Below are 19,976 nucleotides of genomic sequence, written 5' to 3' on the forward strand. Positions count from 1 at the left end.
ATTCATGCACATATGTTCATCCACTTCCTCGATGCTTCCATTTAGAAAATCCTCATACATTGTCATTACCTTGCTAGGAGCACCTATCTTATCCTTATTCAACAAGACATTCTCAAGAGGGTCCTTAGAAGTGAGCAAATGCTCATTCATAAAAGACACAACATGATCAAGAGAATCAATCAACATGCAATTTTCTAAAGAAGAACATGGATACTTCATGCTTTCATTCAAGTCAAATTCAATGACCTCATCTCCTACCTTGAGGGAAATTTTTGCACTCTTGACACCAATCATGGCACCCGAGGTAGAAAGAAAAAGTCTACCAAGAATAATAGGAATAGTAGCATCTTCATCCATTTCAAGAACCACAAAATCCACTAGAATCACAAACTTCCCTAATCTTACAGGAACATCCTACACCTTACCCTTAGGAATCTTAATTGACCTATCGGCCAATTGCAAGGTAATTTTGGAAGGCAAAAGTTCCCCTAACTCAAGTCTTTGATAAACCAAATATGGAATTAGGCTAACACTAGCTCCTAAGTCACATAAGGCATTATAAATTTACATCTTGTTAATGGCACAAGGGATAGAGAAGTTTCCGGGATCTTTCTACTTGAGTGGCATCTTGTTCATTATAATTGCACTATAATACTCGGTCAAGTTGACCGTCTCCACAACATCACAAGTTAATTTCCCACTAAAAATCTTTTTTTAGGAATTTTTCGTAGTTGGGCATTTAGGTGACAACTTCGGTAAATGGTAGAGAAAGGTGAAGTTGCTTGAGCATGTCAATAAATCTTCCAAACTGTTCATCTAGCTTGAGTATCATGAACTTTTGTGGATAAGGAAGCTTGAGTTTCACAATTTATTTCTCTACTCTCACCTCTCTAGGTATCTCAATCACAACCTCACTAAAAATTGCACCATCTCTCTCATCCTCTACCAAGACCTCCTTGGGGACTTCCTTAGTTTCACTCTTCTTAGGCAAACTCTCCTCAAGAACCTTACCACTCCTTGTAACAATAGCATTCACGGGTCTCTTGGGATCTAGGCCTTGGGAAGGTAAAGAAGAAGACTAGCATGGTATTTCAAGGCATTGGCAAGTTGAGAAATTTGGTTTTCAAGCATCTTATTATGAGTCATCATTCCATTGAATTTCTTGTCACTTACGACCATGTAAGTGTTCAAAAACTTTGTTTGATTCTTAATGATTTCCTCCAAATTAGTCCTAGAGGAAAAGGATTGTGAATAGGAATTATCACCTTGAGTCTTTTGAGCAAATCCGGGTGGAGGGCCTCTTTGAGAATTGTTTTGTAAATTATCTCTACCTTGATTGTTTCAATTAATTCTATTTTTATTTTGACCATTACCTTGATTATGGTTACCACTACCTTGATTATGATTTCCATAACCTTGGTTTTGATTACCATAATTTTTTTTTCAATTTTGGCTACTATAACCTTGATTGTTATCGTTACCTCGAGAACCTTGGTTCCTATAACCACCACCTTGGTTATAGTTGTCAAAATTACCTTGGTTTTGGTAATTCCTATTCCATTGACCCCTTTGATTATCAAATCATTTCACATTATTGTTATTTGACACATAGTTCACATGTTCACTCTCATTGTCATCAAAATCATCATTACTATCCGGAAAATCATGAGGGCAATTACAAGCATCATGATCATATGAACCATACACATCAAAAAACAAACAACCACTAGGCATGTTACTACAAGAAGGAGTGGGATGAGAGTTAGAAGGAGTACCTCTCCCCTTAAATTGGGAGGGAAGATTTGGAGCCTAGGAAGAAGAACTCTCCAATTTTTCCTTGATTGCAATCACTTCCTTCCCCAAGTTTGGCATTTGTGAGGAGTGATTGTTGATTCCATTTAGATGATGAACCGAGTACACCGAAGAGCTACTCTTGCTAGTTGAATCCTACTCACAATCTTTCCAATCTCTATAGTACCTCACTACATCCTCAATGATGTCTACCACTTCTTCCTCCGTCCTATTCATGATGGGACCTCCTGCTCCCCCATCAAGGCATGACTTGCCTTGGGGACTTAGGCCTCCATAGAAAATTTGAATAATTTGATAGGTTGGAATTTCGTGGTGAGGACACTCCCTTTGATACTCTTTATATCTATCCCACGCTTCATAGAGGCTCTCACTTGGCTTTTGTTTGAAACCTTGAATCAATGCTCTAGCCTCCACCGTTTTCTTTTGTGGATAGAAATTCCTTGGTAAACTCGTCCTAGTCCTTAGAGAATTTGGCTTAACCTCCTTGTCTAGCCATTCCAAAGCACGCCCTATCAGACAAAAGGGAAAGAGTTTAAGGCGGATGAATTCTTAGGAAACTCCATTCACCTTGATAGTATTGCAATATTTCTCGAACTCCTTGAGATGGTTTAGTGGGCTTTCATGCTTGGCTCCACTAAATTGTCGCCTCTCTTTCAAAGTGATCATTGTCGGCCTAATTTTAAAATTATTTGCCGGTGCTGTAGGTGGAGCAATTCCACTCTCAAATCTATATGCACCGGGAATCCCCAATTCTTTCAATGCCACTCTTGTATTCTTTCCCATTCTTGTTTGTTCTTCTAGTTGCGGTTCTTCCTCACTTGAAATGCTAAAGCTCAAAGATCGTCTAGCAACCCTTAATCTCAAAATAGTCCTCTCAATCTCTTGATCAAATGGCACTAGTGAATGACCACATGCTCTATGCATACAACTTCAAAAGAAATGATTAGTAGCACGGCTACAAGTGTAGCCTAAAAGAGGAAAATCTTTTTGTTTTTTTTTAGAATGAAATTGACTCAACAACTATAAGAAAGCACCAATATCATTCTCTGGCAACGGCGCCATTTTGACAAGGGGAAAACTAAGTCGTTATCTAATCTTCCCTCAGTCAAACTAATTTATAAACACGTAACAATCCTAAATATGAGTATAGAGGCAAGTCAAGGGTCGAACCCAAAGGAACGGTAATGTTCAAGAACTTTCAATTATGCGCCTAAGCTAGGTCGAAATCAAAGGTAAGATGTAACACTAACAACTAACAAAACAAGCAACCACATAAATAAGAAACTAGGAACGGGGATCAACAAGTAATCATGTCAATAGCAACAATTATAGAAGATCATGCCAATTAAAGGTTGTGAAGACTAATGATAAGAGCAATCAATTGGAATCAAAGAGTTATCTCCCAATTGTTAAGCTAGGGTTCACTATGAATAACAAACTAAGAGAATCACAATCAAAACCAATCGATAATTACAATTCCTAAATCAATTGTTCGTGTCATTAGCAATTATAATGCAATCTAGCATAATTCTCAAAGCTTAATCGAATTACACACATGCAAACCTTCATTAATCACTTTAATCTCAACAATCAATCAACACTATTCCCAAATTATCACAATTAATCAATCATACAAGTTTCACCCAATTCCTAACCAATAACTACTCAAATATCATCATCTATCAACAATCAACTAAAGAAATCAAGAATCAACAATATATCAAGAACAATTACACTAATCAAACATTAAACATCAAAATCAATTCAAACAAACATGAAATTGAACAAAGCAATAAAGAGGAGAGAGAGTGAGAAATCTTCATTGATTGATAATGGAGATTTTCAATACAATTGTCATCTTGAATCTTCAACCTCTCAAATAACCATTGAAATTCCTCACTTTCTCTCTCTAAAATCTACTCCTAAAACTTACCCGAGATATAGAGAGAGAAGCTCTCAACTAAGCTAGGAAATATGTGGTCTAATTTTTTTATCTAAATTTTAATTGTTCTCTCTCTAACCCAAAAATGGATATTAATATTTACAAGGTTAAAAGAAAATAAAAGAGAAAAGGAAAATAAAAGAAAAGGAAAGGAAATAAAAAAAAAACAAAAAAAAAAAAACAAAATGAAAGTAAAAAGGAAATAGAAAATGAAAAGAAAATAAAAAGAAGAATTAAAAAAATAAAAATAAAAAAAAAAAAGAGTATTGGACTTCGCTGCTCATTATATGGGACATAATCCCATGCTCGCACACCTAATCACCCACAAATCAAACACCATCACATCCCTTGATCATGACAAACGTAAAAGAAAATAAAATTGGAAAAAGAAATAATAACAAAAGGAAAATAAAAAGAATCGAATAAAAGGAATTGTGGCTTTCGGATTTCGCTGCTCTTAATTGGGATTTTATCCCCTTCTTTGCGCATCAACACCCACCATCATCAATCATCATCGAGGTGAACACGGCTGGAAATAAATGGAGTAATTATCCATGCTTCTCACATCATCACAACCATTTGATTACCAAATTAATCAAGATAAACGACCCAAATTATACCCAACTGTGCGCATCTATTATTGGCGGAAATTGGTGGCGGTATAAGGGTGGCTTGCATATAGAAGGTAGCAATTAGTACCTGGTTTGTCACAGTGTTGAGGACGGTGGTTGTTGCGGCCTATGTGGCAATGAATTGGGGATCTGTTGCGTATATAGGGGAGCTGCGTGAACAGGGCACGATAGCCGCACCCGCGGTGTTAGAGCCTGCGCCCGCGGGTTTGTGGCCGCGCCCTCGGTGAGCCCGCGGCCAGACCGCGGTGACTTACTGCCTAATTTGGCTGTTGTGGTGCAACCAAGCCCGCGTCCGCGGCTTGCAGACCCACGCCCGCAGCTACCATTCTGCTGCGGTGGTGGATTTAGAGGCTCGATTGATGGGCTGTGTAGGTGTCGTTCGAAGTGCGCCTACGTTAAAGCATGTTGTGAATATGCTTGACACTCATAGGAAGTGGGAATTGAGATAATACGATTAGGGACAAATAAAGTAGGGAGCCGCCAACAAGTTTTTAAGGAACTTTTAAACCGTTCACGGATCATAAAAGGCAACCACGATTAAGGGACAACGATAGGCAGCAATGATTGACCCGTGAAGGTTACACCCCATTCATAATCCATGAGATTACTAACTCCATATGGTTCGGAACCACGAAAGGAGGATCAGGATGATGGTACGAAGTGAGTCATGGAGTCACATTCGCCCGTATTGGCCTCTACTCGATTCTTATAGTGAAAAATGATTCCTACGATCTCAAAGGCATACAAACAGAGATTCAATTCGCTCCAAATTATTATTAAGCTAAATTGGTTAAATATTAATGCAACACATAATTCTAAAATATTTGTGATCACTTGAATTAAGCAACAAGATTAAAAAGGAACCTAAACCGGTCGTCCAAATTATCTTATTAGGCGTGATTTTTAATTACATATTCCCTTTAAACATGCAATATAGTGATCAATAAATAAATAGAATAAACATAAATATTTGAAGCAATTTAACAATAATTCTAACAATACAAAATGTTAGAAAAATAATAGAAATAAATGGAACATAATTCTTACTTTGATTCTGCTTGCTTGCAACTTTCACGCCTTGGCTTAAGGACAGAACTACGAGTAAAGTACGGACTCCTTGGAGTGCTTGAAGAAGGAATTTTGAAAGAAAAAGGGTAGGCTAGTGTTTAGGCTAGAGCATAGAAGAGAGAAAAACAGAGAATTAATTGATGCCCTGTACATCAGAAATGAGGGGGTATTTATAGAAAAAATGTGCTGAGAGAACACACGGAACCCTAAAATGATAAAAACCCTAAAAAAGTATACCACGACACGGCACTGTGTACCGTGACACGGGAATTCCCACCGTCAGACGGGAAAAATTCCTGTGACGCGGTGAACAGTTGTGTGACGCGGGGAATATTTTAGGGTACGGGGAATAAAACGCATGAAGGGTTTACGGGGAACGGACACGGAAACTCCCGTGTCACAACAGGTTTCCCGTGTCACGGGAAATCCCACCGTTAGACGGGACAGTTTCCCGTGACACGGTGGACTATTGCTATGACGGGGGAATTTTTTGTCCGTTTTTCCGTCTAAATTCATTTTAACCCTAATTTCGTGCATCATTTTAAGTGCCGATTGATAATTTCGGGCCATTTCTGATTTATTATTATTTGGGCTAAAATAAGAAAATAAGTAAATAAAATAAATAAAAGGTTTGGGCCAAAAATAAATAATAAAACAATAAAATTAAAAAAGGTTTGGGCTAAAATTAAATAATAAAACAGTAAAATAAGTTTGGGCTGAAATTAAAACTATGCTTTGACCAAACATTAAGACTGATCCATGGACTATCCAGAAATTGAATTTAATTAAATACGATTTTTTAAGCACTCTAGGGATTAAATACTGAACCCGACCAATAGTGGCGGTGAAAGGTTGTTCATCATCGGGTTTGGTTTTGGGGAGACATTTTTAGGTGTCTACAGGAGCCCCCACTTTGACTGAGTTTGTAGAAATGTCAGTTTCGAAAACGATAGTCAAAGTAGCCGATAGGGACGGAGAATGATTTAAGACGTTCTGCGATCCTTAACCACTCTGTATACGCCGATACCTGCAGAAAAATGTTAATTCCACATATAAAAGAGTAAAAAGAAATAATACGTATCTGGCACCAGTGTATCGGTGACAAATGATTTTGGCAGCTTCCTATGCTTGACGGAATCCACCACATGACGTTTGTTGAAACGTTTTCCATGCCTAAGGAAAGCCGACAGAGGAATTTGGTAGCTTTCTAAGCCTAAAGAAACCTACCGGATGATACTTTCCATGCTTGAGGAAAGTCGACGTATGAAATTGGTGTCATTCTATGCTTGAAGAAATCCACCGATAACGCTTTCCATGCTTGAGGAGAGCCGACTTGGCGGTTTTCTATACTTGAAGAAAAATCCACCGATAACGCTTTCCATGCTTGAGGAAAGCAGACTTGTGAATTTGGTTCATTCTTTGCTTGAAGAAATCCACCGATAACGCTTTCCATGTTTGAGGAAAGCCGATTTGGCGGTTTTCTATACTTGAAGAAAAATCCACTGATAACGCTTTCCATGCTTGAGGAAAGCCGACAACTACTATAAGTGTATGATGGTTCGATTATCCCCGAACGTGGGCCAAAGTTGATTCACACCTTTAAGTCGACTATCCGACCATATTAGGTGTTTAAAATATCGACAAAATTGACTTTGACGCTTCATAGGGACAAAATAGTAATTTTGATACTCTTTAAACGTCGGTTAAAATTTTCCGCGTAATTTACTAACCGTCCAATTTGTACGGAAAATTGCGCAATTTTAGTAAAAATGCCAGGATATTCGCTAACAGCTTCAAGGAACGTGCAGGACACGCGCGGGACCACCGTGTCATGAAGCAAGATTCCCGTGACACGGGAAATCTGTTGGCTGCAAATCAGTCAACTGGTATCTTTGCCCAGTCCAGACCACGTACGCCACATCAATATGTTGTCGTTACATAGTAACGGAAAACCGTTGCACGGGAAACGGGATGCTTTTTTTTCTTTAAATTCAAGTTGTTCTCTACCATTTTCTTGCTACTTCCGCACTTCCTCGTCTCCATTTTTTTTATTTTGAGCTGCTTAAATTACCGAGTCACGACAAGGATTCACCGGCGCATGGTTGTGGTTCCCGTCACGCGGAGTTCCTGCCCGTGACACGGCGGTTCTGGGTTCTTGTTTCTTTTTTTTTCGCTGAAATTTCGCTGCTGCACGTTGCTGCGCTGCTGTTTAGAGCTCGTTTATGTTGATCGGAGCTCCATCGAGTCCTGGAATCACCATGACACGAGATCTGATCATCGTGACACTGTACCTGATCACCGTGTCGTGGCGTAGGCTCACGTGTCGCTGCTGCCTGCTCTGCTCTCTTCACGTTTTTGCGGATTTTGGAGCTCAAATTTTCATCAATTTTGCTCTAAATTTTTGCTACTTTCTTCATTTTTGGTTCTCCACAAGGATCTATGTAAGTTACCCTTGATTTTGTCTCGAATTTGCTTCAAATTAATAATTTCATGAAAAAAAACCTTAAAAATCAATTCGGGGGATTTTTTGATTTTGAGGTTTATGTTGAAATTCTTGCCATGAATTTACTTGTACATGTATGTATGCGTGTTTGTGAGCGATTTGAGACAAAAATTGCATGATTTGGTGAAGAATTGAGCAAATCACCATTTTTGGTACTACTTGTGGGAATGGTGTTCTTGTTGTTCATGTTGTTCTTTTGCACTTGAAATGATGACATATTGGTTGTAGATCTTGTAAAATATGCCATGATGCGTCGATCTATTATTTTTGTGCAATTTTGAGACATGTTTTGTGTTGTGTATGTACTACATTGTCATGGAGAACATAGTATCATGCAATTAGGAGAACATAGTATTAGTTCGTCATGGAGAAACTAAATACTATAAAAAATTCCATTATTTTGCTAATTTTTAGCCTTGAGGTAAAAATTAAGCGTATAATAGAAACGAAGCGTACTTCCCTCGAGGATAACACTCTTGACTATCTAAATGAAAGCTTTAGTAGCAGGAAAAATGTAAGCCGCCCCCAAAAGGGCCCTTGCGAGCCTTAGCCATTTAGGAAAGGGCTCGTTCCGGGGAGATACTACGGATGAAGAAGGGGAGACCGCGTGCTCCTTCGAAAAGTAGCCTATAATGGCTATTTATGAATTTCCTCACGCAACCATAGCCTAATAACTTAGGAAATGATGCTAAGAATTTAGGTTTTTTTTAAAATGCAACTTGATATAAATAACTAAATATCTTAGGAAATGATGCTAAGCATTTAGATTTTTATTTTTATAATAGCATGCCTAGACAACGAGATCGCGATCTTTCCGCTCATGGCCGACGTCAGGCTTTTCGGGAGGACACTTCCACGATTCCCGAGGGTATGGATGATGACGTCTTAGAGTCTTAGCCTCGGGCCTCTACGGGTAGAGGTAGGTGGGCTCCACCTCCGTGGACACTAGACCAGTTGGTTTTCTGTCGTGAGAAAAATGTTTCTCACCGTCCACTTGCCGGCATAGTTGACGGCACGCTTCGCCATCACGATTCTAGAGCCGGAGATTTGATTCCTCAACTTCATCGGATCATCACGAGGGATCCTGCTACGAACGCCTTATGGGAATCAGCTGGTCTAGTAGACTTTTATTCAGCGATCGTAGGGTTTCGCAGCCCCCGGGGTTGTGGTGCGACAGTCGTTCGCGCGTTGTTGGAGTATTTTTGGGATACTACCAACACCTTTCACTTTGCTTGGGGGGAATTGACAGTGACCCCTCTGGACTTTAGCATGATCAGTGGTCTACGTTTCACTGACCGGGCCGTAGCACATATGTCTGATCTTTCTTGGGGAGCGGCTAAGGCATCCGACTTGTTAGGTCCAATCATTCAGCATATCAGGAATCAGCCGGTGTCTCGAGGTGGTCCTAGGAGCGGGCGATCAGAGTTGGCTTCGGTTCTAGCCCGTGGTTTTGACATGGAGGAGACATCAACTGATCAGCGAGTGCGAATCTTCATTTTGATTCTCATTTTCATGACTCTTTCTCCTGATAGGAGTTCGCGTGCGCTCGTTTGCTATCTTCCTTCTTTAGTCAGGATCAGTGAGATAGGATCCAGGCGCTTTAAGCTAAGTGAGACAATCTTTCATCAAGTCGATCACTTTACGTAATCAAGCCGATCATGTCAAATTGCTTAGAGGGGCTAACTGGCGTACCAAGGGACCCAAAATATATTGCAAAAAGATAAAACAACTCGACCGAGTGGCTGAGTGTCCAAGCGCCGCGAAATTGTTGAGCATGTCAGAGGGAACTAGTTCCCCTTGGTGATCTTGCACGATCCCTGGTAGATGCTGTGCAGAGGAGCTACTGCCTGTTAGCTCTAGTTCTTGAGAATGTTGCGACACGATTTTAGCTCTTATCTTTTGTTAAGTAGCCCCCAAGTAATGCTCCACTGACTTGGTTTTGCTTTGTCCGGATGATGCTGCTGAGTTCGTGCCATCCCGCATGTTTATCCATTATATGGGTTCTTTGACAACTCTCTCGCGAGGTAATTTGTACCTGTGCTTATTATTTTTTGACTTTATATAGAACTTTGCCTTAAACTCATTTTTTTAGACATATTTTGTACATACATACTATTACGAGTTTATTGATGTTTGCTATTATTATGTGCATGTTTGTGTGTGCAAGAAAAAGTGTGAAAAACAATTTTGCGCAAAAATTCCGTCATTTTTATTATTGATGGAGGTATCCGACTCTCTCCCTCAAAAAAGAAAAAATGAAAAAAGGAAAAATCAACTAAAAGATTATGTGTATAAAAACTTGGAAATTAATCTAAATAAAATCCAAAAAAGAATAATATAATTAATATAATAGCTATTTTAATTAATTTTAAAAAAAGATAAAAAAGATGTTTAGAAAAGATAAACGGAGCCGTAAAGTCATTAGCCGACTCGAGTTTAGGATTAAAACGCGATTTAAGCAAGCGTGCCTGATGTGGCAACTTGGCGCCAACTGGCGCCACGCAATGGTTTGTAGCACCACGCGCTACACTTGGCGTGTGGCGCCAAGCGCTGGCGGCTGGCGCCAATTACGGAGTCTGACGCCAATTGGCGCTGATTCCGTATTTCATCCTAATTAAAACTGCTCGCAATTTGTGTATAAATAGCCCCCTGCCTAGCCGATTCTTCTCATAATTCGAGCAAATAAAATAATTCTTTGCCTTAGGAAAATAATACCATTTCTCTAGTCACCAAAACTTTCACCAATACACTCATGAATGGTGTCGATCTCTTAATGCTAAAGACAGAAAAGAATTAGATTTGTTCCACTTGGGGGGAATTTATGGCATCAAAGGGGTAGATCTTGACTTAGATTTCATACATACCGCTCTAGAATTTTGAAATGTTGATACTCATTGCTTTAGAATAGGGTATGATGAGATTAGCCCTTTGCCAGAAGAATTTGGTGCTATTTTAGGCTTCCCTGCAATAGACCTCATAGTAATCCCTAGAGTAGATGCATATTATGATAAGGATTATGAGCGCTTCTTTAATTTAAAAGAAAGGGATTTATCAAAAATAGTATATGGCAACATAGATAATTTGAAAGAATTTTCACGTCATTATTTTGATAAACCTCTTTCTGAATCTTTTCATATATATATAGAAGAAGGGCGTTCTTATTTTTCATGCTTAATCAATTTTTTCTTAGTAGTGGTAAAAATAATGAAGGCCAATCAATTATAACCACCGTTCTAGAACAAATTGAATCTGGGAGAAATCCAATGCCATTGATAGTTGGAGAGACCATGATTAGTCTCGATGAATTGAAAAGGAATCCAAAAGCACCTTTTCGCGGCTCTCCAATTTTATTACAGGTAGAAAAATAACCTTTTAATTACAGAAATCAAAAAAATAATTTTTGTATTGTAATAATAATTTATTTGTATTGCAATTTTTTACAGATATGGCTAATGGAAAGGCTAGAATTAATTATCCCTCCGGACAATATTGAGAAGTACACTCCCAATTGCTTCGTGAGGAGGAAGAAACGCTTCCCCAAAATTGGGCGCCATGGGTGGAGAAAGGTCTTCGAATCTCGCAATTTTGCTATCAAGTGGGTTGTCCCATGGTGGAAAATAGAAAAGATGGTTGGTGTGAACAAGAAACCTTTCTGCCGTCTTCCAAGTTTGTCTCATATGACTTATTATTATCCCTGCAGGGTAAAAAGACAATAGGGCTTGCTTCAGAATATTCCTTCCGGGGATCTTCGTCCTCCTTATGAGTACCCTGTTTCTCAAGAAGTAGACAGATTTGATGCTTACTGGAGTGCTAGACCTTTATGGGAAGTGATTACCCAAAAGGTTCCTCCTTCCTTTCCCAATGATGTGAAGAAGTGGTTGCTGAAGAAGCCTTCGAAGGATTCGAAGAAAGATTAGGGTAGAACTGATGTGAAGAGTCGTCTAGGTGACAGGGTGATTCCTGCCAAGGAACGCTTAGGTGCAAGAGTTGAATTCAAAACACCTGCGATGCCTGGAAGAAAAGTGCTACCAAAGATAAAGGGAAATGGAAAGCTGATACCACAGATAAAAAGGCTTGGGTGGAAAAGAAACATGGAGTACTAGCTGAAGGGGAGACTATCTACTCTAAGATTGAATGTAGTTCCTCTAAAGGATGCCTACTAGCTAAAGTTAAGGATGAAGAGGAGGAAACAGACAAAAATTGGAAAAGGGCTAGAAAAGAAAAGAAAGATTAGGAGCATTGCTTAATTTCAAATTATTAGACTTAGTTTAAAATTTTCATTTAAAGTTAATTTATTTCAGCTTTATTTAAATTCCATCAATAATGTAATTTTATTTTATTAATGAAATTTCAGCTTTTAATTAAATTATTTACTTTAAATTTATTTTATTAAAGCAATGAAAACCGAAAAAAAATTAATTTTCCAGAAATTCTTCGAGTACGGAAGTCGAAAATTTTCCGAAAAACACTGAAATTTGCCCAGAATTTATCTGCAAATTGGCGCCGCTTATTTGCAATTAGTGCCTGCCAGTGCAGTCTGGCGCCAGGCGCCAATTCCATCGGCTGGCGCTGATGGTTGTTGGCTGGCGCCAGAGCTTACTCTGCGACGCCGATATTTTGTCAATCTTCTATCGAATTTTTAACTAATTCTGGGACGCGAGAATGTCGAAAAATAAGGTGGTTGCACCCGTAAAGGGCTGCCTACGTATCCTTTCTTAAGGAATCAGGCCAAACGTAGCTCTCTTGAGTATCCTACTCAAGTAATTATGGGTAGTATTTCTTAAGTTGGTCAAGATTTGTCATGTTCGAGAATTCATTGCCATCCATATCAGTTAGTTTTGCTGCACCTCCTGACAGGATTGTTTTGACAATGTAGGGTCCAGACCAATTAGGTCTAAATTTTCCTCTTGGATCTAAAACATTTTTCCTTAGTGCTTTTAACACCAAGTCTCCTACTTTGATGTTTCTTGTCTTGACCTTCTTATTAAAATGCCTAGCCATGCGAGTCTGATAACACTGAGTGTGATGTAGAGCTTCTAGTCGTTTCTCATCGAGTAGAATTAATTCTTCATATCTTGCCCTAGTCCATTCAACTTCATCGAGTTTACTCTCTAACGCAATGCGTAGAGATGGAATCTCTAGTTTGACAGGTTGTACGGCATCCATTCCATATACCAAGGAAAATGGCGTATGTCCTGTTGATGTGCGAACTAACGTGCGGTAACCCCACAATACGAAGTGAAGTTTTTCAGGCCAATCCTTGTAATTTTCTGTCATTTTCTCAATGATAGTTTTTAGGTTTTTATTAGCTGCCTCGACTGCTCCATTTGCTTGAGGTCTATAAGGGGAAGAATGATGATGTTGAATGCCGTATTTTTGTAGCAATTCTTCACAGTCGGCTTGAAAGTGAGTTCCATTGTCACTTATCATTTCATGTGGGACTCCGTATCGACAAATAATATTTCTCTCGATAAAGAGTGCTACATGTTTTGCAGTGAGTTTAGCGTATGATTGCGCTTCGACCCACTTTGTGAAGTAATCAATTGCTACTAAGATATATTTGTGGCCTCCTGTTCCTAGGGGAGTGATTTTGCCGATGATATCAATTCCCCATGTAGAGAATGGCCATGGCGATGTGTAGGTGTAGAGCAAGGATGGAGGGATATGTTGCAAATTGGCATAAATTTGGCACTTAGGGCATCTTTTTACATATTGATGGCAATCCCTATTCATTGTAGTCAAATAATGTCCTTCTCGCATTATCTTTTGGACTAACATTTTGCCATTTATATGAGTGCCACAGATTCCTTCATGGACTATTCTCATTGCTCTTTGTGCATCCTTCTTTCCTACACATAAGAGAGCTCGACCTTTAGGTACCCTTTTATGTAGCTCGTTGTCTATGAGTACATATTGGGAAGCCAAAAGTCTTAATGCTCGTTTTGCTCTTTTATCAGCATGAGGAGGGTATTCTCCTTTGGTGACATAATTGAGTATATCCATGTACCATGGTTCTTCTTCTTCTTCTTCTTCTTCTTCTTCTTCTTCTTCTTCTTCTTCTTCTTCTTCTTCTTCTTCTTCTTCTTCTTCTTCTTCTTCTTCTTCTTCTTCGCCTTGGACTACTTCGTCGTCTTCTATAGCCTAGATGTATGCCGGTTTGTGCCTTTTTTCTATGGTTAGAGGCATTTGCTCGATTTCCGTGGGAATCCTAACCATTGAGGCTAGTCTTGCAAAGGCATCAGCAAATTGATTTTCTTCCCTAGGTAGGTATGTGTATTCTACCTTCTCTAACTGATCGGTAAGAGTTTCCAGATAGGTTTGGTAAGGGGCTAGACTTTCGCTCCTTACTTTCCACCTTTTAGATATCTGATTGATAATCAAAGAAGAGTCTCCGAATATCCTTAACTTTTTTACTCCCAATGCCAAAGTTGTTTCAAGGCCTACCACGCATGCTTCATATTCAGCAGCATTGTTGGTAACGTCGAAATCAAGCTTTATGGAGATTGGAACATGCTCTTCTTTAGGTGATACTAGTAATACTCCAACGCCACATCCCTTTTGGTTCGAGGCTCCGTCGAAGTATAAGGTCCAAGTATCATCTTCAGTAACCATTAAGTCTTCATCTGGGAAATTCATTGTTTTGTATTGGCGTCGAGTCTTCTATTGGAAAATCTGCTAGGAAGTCCGACACCACAGATCCTTTGATAGCTTTTTGTGGCATGAACCTTACATCAAAATGGGCTAGATTGACTATCCATCTCGATATGCGTCAATTGAGTGTAGATTTCTCAAATAGATACTTGAGTGGATCTAGTCGGGAGACTACGAAGACGATATGCACTATCATGTAATGTCTTAACTTGGTTGTGGCCCACACTAAGGCGAGGCACAACTTCTCGAGTGGTGTATAGCGTGCTTCGTATTCGAGCATCTTTTTGCTTAGATAGTAGATTGCATTCTCTTTGCCTTCTACTTCTTGTGCTAGCATAGCTCCCATTGCCTAAGAGGTATTCCGGGAAGTGTTGGTGCTAATACGGGAGGATTTGCGAGATAGGCTTTGATCTTTTCAAAGGCTTTTTGACACTCGTCATCCCATATTACTGGTACATTCTTCTTGAGTTTTTTGAAGATTGGTTCACATATTGTTGTCAATTTTGATATGAACCTACTTATGTATTGCAACCGGCCAATAAATCCTCGAATCTGTTTCTCAGTCTTAGGCGGTGGCATTGACATGATTGCTTTGATCTTGGTCGGGTCTACCTCTATTCCTCTAGAGCTTATGACATATCCCAAAAGCTTGCCTGAGGTAACTCCAAAAGCACACTTAGCTGGATTCAACCTCATATTATATTTTCTTAGCCTTTCGAAAAATTTCCTTAAGGCTACTTGATGGCCTGGACGGTCTTTTGACTTTACAATCATGTCGTCGACATATACTTCGACTTCTTTATGCATCATGTCATGGAGTAAGGCAGTTGCTACACGTTGGTAAGTAGCACCCGCGTTTTTCAACCCGAATGGCATAACCGTGTAGCAGTAAGTGCCCCATGGTGTTATAAAGGTTGTTTTCTCCATGTCTTCTTCTGCCATGAGAATCTGGTTGTAACCTGCGTACCCATCCATGAATGAGAGAAGCGCGTGATTTGCCGTGTTATCTACCAGAATATCGATGTGTGGCAAAGGGAAGTCGTCCTTTGGACTTGCCTTATTTAGATCTCGATAGTCGACACACATTCTTACCCTTCCGTCTTTCTTCGGACTGGGACGACGTTAGCGACCCATTCAGGGTATTTGGATACCTTGATGAAACCTGCAGTTATTTGTTTTTGAACTTCTTCTTTTATTTTAAGAGCTACGTCGGGTTTCATTCGACGTAACTTTTGTTTTACGGGTTTCATTCCTGGAATTAGTGGTATAGTGTGTTGAGCTATTTCTCTATTAATGCCTGACACATCTTCGTATGACCAAGCAAATACATTGACAAGGGAATAAACGCGTCGTCAATTGTCTATCCCTAGATCAAATACAATTTATACAACCTAAACATACCTAATACGAGTATAAGGCAAGCATAGGGGTCGAACCACAGAGAACGGATAAACACCACCAAATGTTATCGACAATTAAGCTAGTCCGGAATAGGAGATAGATAAACTAAAGTCTAAAGATGCTAAAACAAGAAATAAAACATTAAGGCACCAAGGGAGATGGGTAGGTGAAGTTGACGCTTGACCATACAATAACAAAGTAGCATATCAATGGTAAACTAAACATGCATGAATATTGAAGTAAAGGGTCCAATCTAGCCGCCTTCCGGGGTCAATTGGCTTCTCCTAACATAGCCTCTATGTTTCCACATTAGAACCATATACTAGGAGGTACTATTAAATAACAATCGATAGTAATGAATCTCAACTAAGTCAACTTCCATTACTTGTTAGTAAAGACTCATATTTGATCAACTAACAATGCGCACTTGCAAGAAAGACCAAAGAATATCAAGCATGCAAAGACTTTGATCACCATTAACATAACCCCAACATTATAAGCATGAACAATTAGCAACTACACCATCCCCACACCCTTGGCTAGGTGACTACCCACAAATCATGTTGAAAACAATATCAATCATCAAATCAATAAGCATCAACATGATTAATAAGCAAAGAAGAAAAGTAAAAGTAAATAAGCAAAATCAAAAACAAAGGTAAAGAGAAAGAGTAAGAGATTGCTCATTAATTGAAGATGAAGGTCTACAAAGGATTGAACAAGCTCCTTCTTCAAAATCCAAGTTCATTAATGAAGAAAAAACCACACTGTCTCTCTCTACCAATGAAGACTAATCCTAACCTAACCTAAAACTAATTAGAGAGAAGAATAGATAGTCAACCCCTTATCAGCAGCCGCGGGGTTCACCACGCCTGCAAGCGGTTCCCGCTTGGCCGGCTCTGAAGGTAAGAACCCTTTTGAATCCCCGCTTGAGCTGGGGTGGCCTTTACGGGTGAAATCCCACTCTCAACAGACGTCATCTTCAGACGGCCGGCAACAAATAGGTGCTGCCTTAGTTTCGCACTCATCACGTATTGATTGTGGTGCAGATCAATCTCCCCGCTGGCCAGACGTCCAGAAGCATGCCAAGGCCATGCTGGAAGCCGTCCGGAAGAGGGATAAGGACAATATCCCTGGGATAGAGACGTTCAATCTTGAACGCATTCTATCCCTTCTGGCTGAGGTAAGAAACTTGTCAATTCAATTTTATTTTTTCCAAGTGTTTTATCCCGCCTGCAATACTTATGTCGCCTGACTTTTTGCAGGCCATGCTGCGGGTGGACGGGCTCAAACGTCCTTATTCCTGCAAACGGGAAGAGGTAAAAAGGGCCAAGAAGTCCGCCATAGACGCTGATAATATTGCTTTACACTCGACTATCGTAAATGAACTTGAAACTAAAGCAATAATTATGACACAGGCGTCTAGAATCCAGCATATGGAGTCAGATCTGAAGACGACCAATCAGCGGGCGACGGATGCTGAGACGGCTAAGAAGGAGGCGGAGGAGGCCCAGAAGAAGGCGGACGAGAGCGCCATGAAGGTTGATGAGGCGCTCAAGAAGGCCCAGACGGACCTTGGCACACTTAAAGATGTTTCCGAAGAGAACACCAAACTGAAGACCAAGGTTCAAAGGCTGGAGAAGGAGGCTGCTCAGGCTCAGATAAACTTTGCAGCAACCCTGGAGGCGGAGCAAAACCGCCTTGTTGCTGAGAGTGATGCTGACAATGACGCCCGTATGAAGATTGTCTGGGCTGCCTTGTACCCAGACGCTGATTATAGCATCTGGGCACTGGCGCACAGTTATTCCGAGTACGTGGTGTACTTGAGAGAACAAGGCGAGCCAGAGCCTGCCTCTTTCGAAGCCTGGGTCAACTCCAACAACGAGTCGTCCGCGCCTGAGCTTCCTGGTCCTGGTGAAGCACAGGAGATACCCTCAGATGATGAGGAGAAGGAGGAAGACCAGGAGGCACCGTCTGCGGGCCAGAAGTGACCATTCAGCGGCAGTATGCCAATCTCAGCTTTTTTTTTATTTTTTCTTTTATTCAGCGGCTGTATGCCAAAACTTGCTTTTTCCGGCCTACGTGCCGAGTATCCTTGTATTTACCGGCTAAGGAGCCGAGTTAATTAACAATTTCTTTCTCCCGGACGGGGTCCGGTTAACATTTGATCCACTACAACCGTTTGGTTGGGTGGACTTTTATGAAACGCACCGACTGAGTCGGTTTTTATCATTTTGCATTTGAATTTTTATTTTGTGCAAATTTTAATTTTTCATTTTTGCCTAACTTATCCAAAGCATGCGGCGATTTTTTGCCTAACTAGTCAATAGTCTGGCTGTCCTTGCCCCTGGACGGCTGTGTGATTGGTTTCAAGTGGAGTTGGTTGATTGACTTGAAAACGTCTGATGCTGCAAAGAGCATGATATGTTTGTAAGTTAATCAATCACAGTAGTGATTGCCGCAAACCAAGTGCACAGCCGTACACCGACAGGCGTTCCAGTTACTACCCAGACGGTGCTTATCCGTCTTGGTAGAGATTTCATAGCCATTGCACGACTCCTTTGTCCCAATTGAGGTAGGAATTGCAATTTTGGAATAAATAACCTAAGTGAGTTCTTCAGCCGGTGACCGACTGATGCCCCAGGGCATTCGGTATTCGGCAACTTGATCATTCTTTACAGGTCATTTTGGTCAGACGGCTATGAGTTGACCAATTTGGTCGTTCAATTTTTGCCGTCTGCATGGGTACGTAGAACCGACAAATAGTCTGTTCTCTGCGACGATTGCACCCGGAGGGGTGTCGCCGGACGCCTTTGTCCATGTTGGGACCGACGATTTTATAAAATGAGCAACCATCCGGCCATTTTAGCCTCTGGTCTTGTTTGAGACCGGTTGTATAGCCACTAAACATTTTTGTGCTTAGTTTTTAGTCGAAGTATTGAATTTACACTAAGTATCAAACTTAGCTGTTTAAATAAACGAGTCCGTCTGGGTATTACCCAGACGGATACCCAGACGGACAGGCAATTATTTAATCTTACCAGGTATCAAACTTGGTTAGGTAAAAGAAAAATCCGTCTGAGTAGTACCCAGGCGGATAATCAAACTTAGTATTACCCAGGCGGTCAAACAAATGTAACCTTTACTAAGTATCGAACTTAGTTAGTTAAATGAAAAATCCGTCTGGGTATTACCCGGACGGGTAATCAAACAATAACTCAATTTTGCAAACAAAGCCTGAATCTTCATTAATTGACTCATTGTTTACAAAAATTTACATTCTCAGAAGTAGTACTTTTTTAGATTGTCTACATTTCAAGTTCTAGGCAGGCGCCTGCCGTCTGGAGTTTCCAGACGGTAGGTGCCATCTCTCACTTCCTCATAGATCCGGTAGGGGCCTTCCCAATTTGGGGTTAGCTTTCCTAGCTCATTTGCCCTACCGGTTGCCTCCATTTTTCGTAACACTAAGTCGTCAACTTTCAAGGGACGCTTGTGTACTTCTTTATTGTAGGCCCTAGTCATTCTCAGACGGTAAATCTCATGACGCAAGGCGGCATTGCCCCTGCGTTCTGGGAGTGAATCCAATGTCAGGCGCATTGCTTCCCAGTTTGCCTCTTCATCATATAGCATGACTCTAAGAGTCGGCTCGTAATGTTCGATGGGCAAGACGGCTTCAGCACCGTAAACCATGAGAAATGGGGTTTCACCGGTTGCCCCTTTTGCTGTTGTCCGGATGGCCCATAGGACATGGATTAACTCTTTTGCCCATAGGCCACCGGCTCTTTCTATTTTCTTCTTAATGTCGTCTGAGATGAGTTTATTGAAGGCTTCAACTTGGTCGTTTGCTTGGGGCCGGCCAACAGATGCAAAATAGCTTGAGATCCCCTGATCTCCCAACCAAGTTTTTAGCTGAGGCGTCTCAAACTGAGGACCATTATCAAACACCATAGACATAGGTACCCCATAC

The 19,976-nt window shown here is 40.4% G+C and overlaps 1 non-coding gene across 1 annotated transcript; it reads left to right on the forward strand.

The window, feature by feature from the left end:
* Positions 1-2,116: 2,116 nt before the first annotated feature.
* LOC145629744 (small nucleolar RNA R71) lies at positions 2,117-2,222 on the forward strand. The gene has a single exon (XR_014111893.1). It is a non-coding gene; the product is annotated as a small nucleolar RNA R71 (small nucleolar RNA).
* Positions 2,223-19,976: the final 17,754 nt, after the last annotated feature.

Source organism: Chenopodium album, chromosome 4, assembly GCF_948465745.1.
Source record: "Chenopodium album chromosome 4, dcCheAlbu1.1, whole genome shotgun sequence".
Taxonomy (NCBI): domain Eukaryota; kingdom Viridiplantae; phylum Streptophyta; class Magnoliopsida; order Caryophyllales; family Amaranthaceae; genus Chenopodium; species Chenopodium album.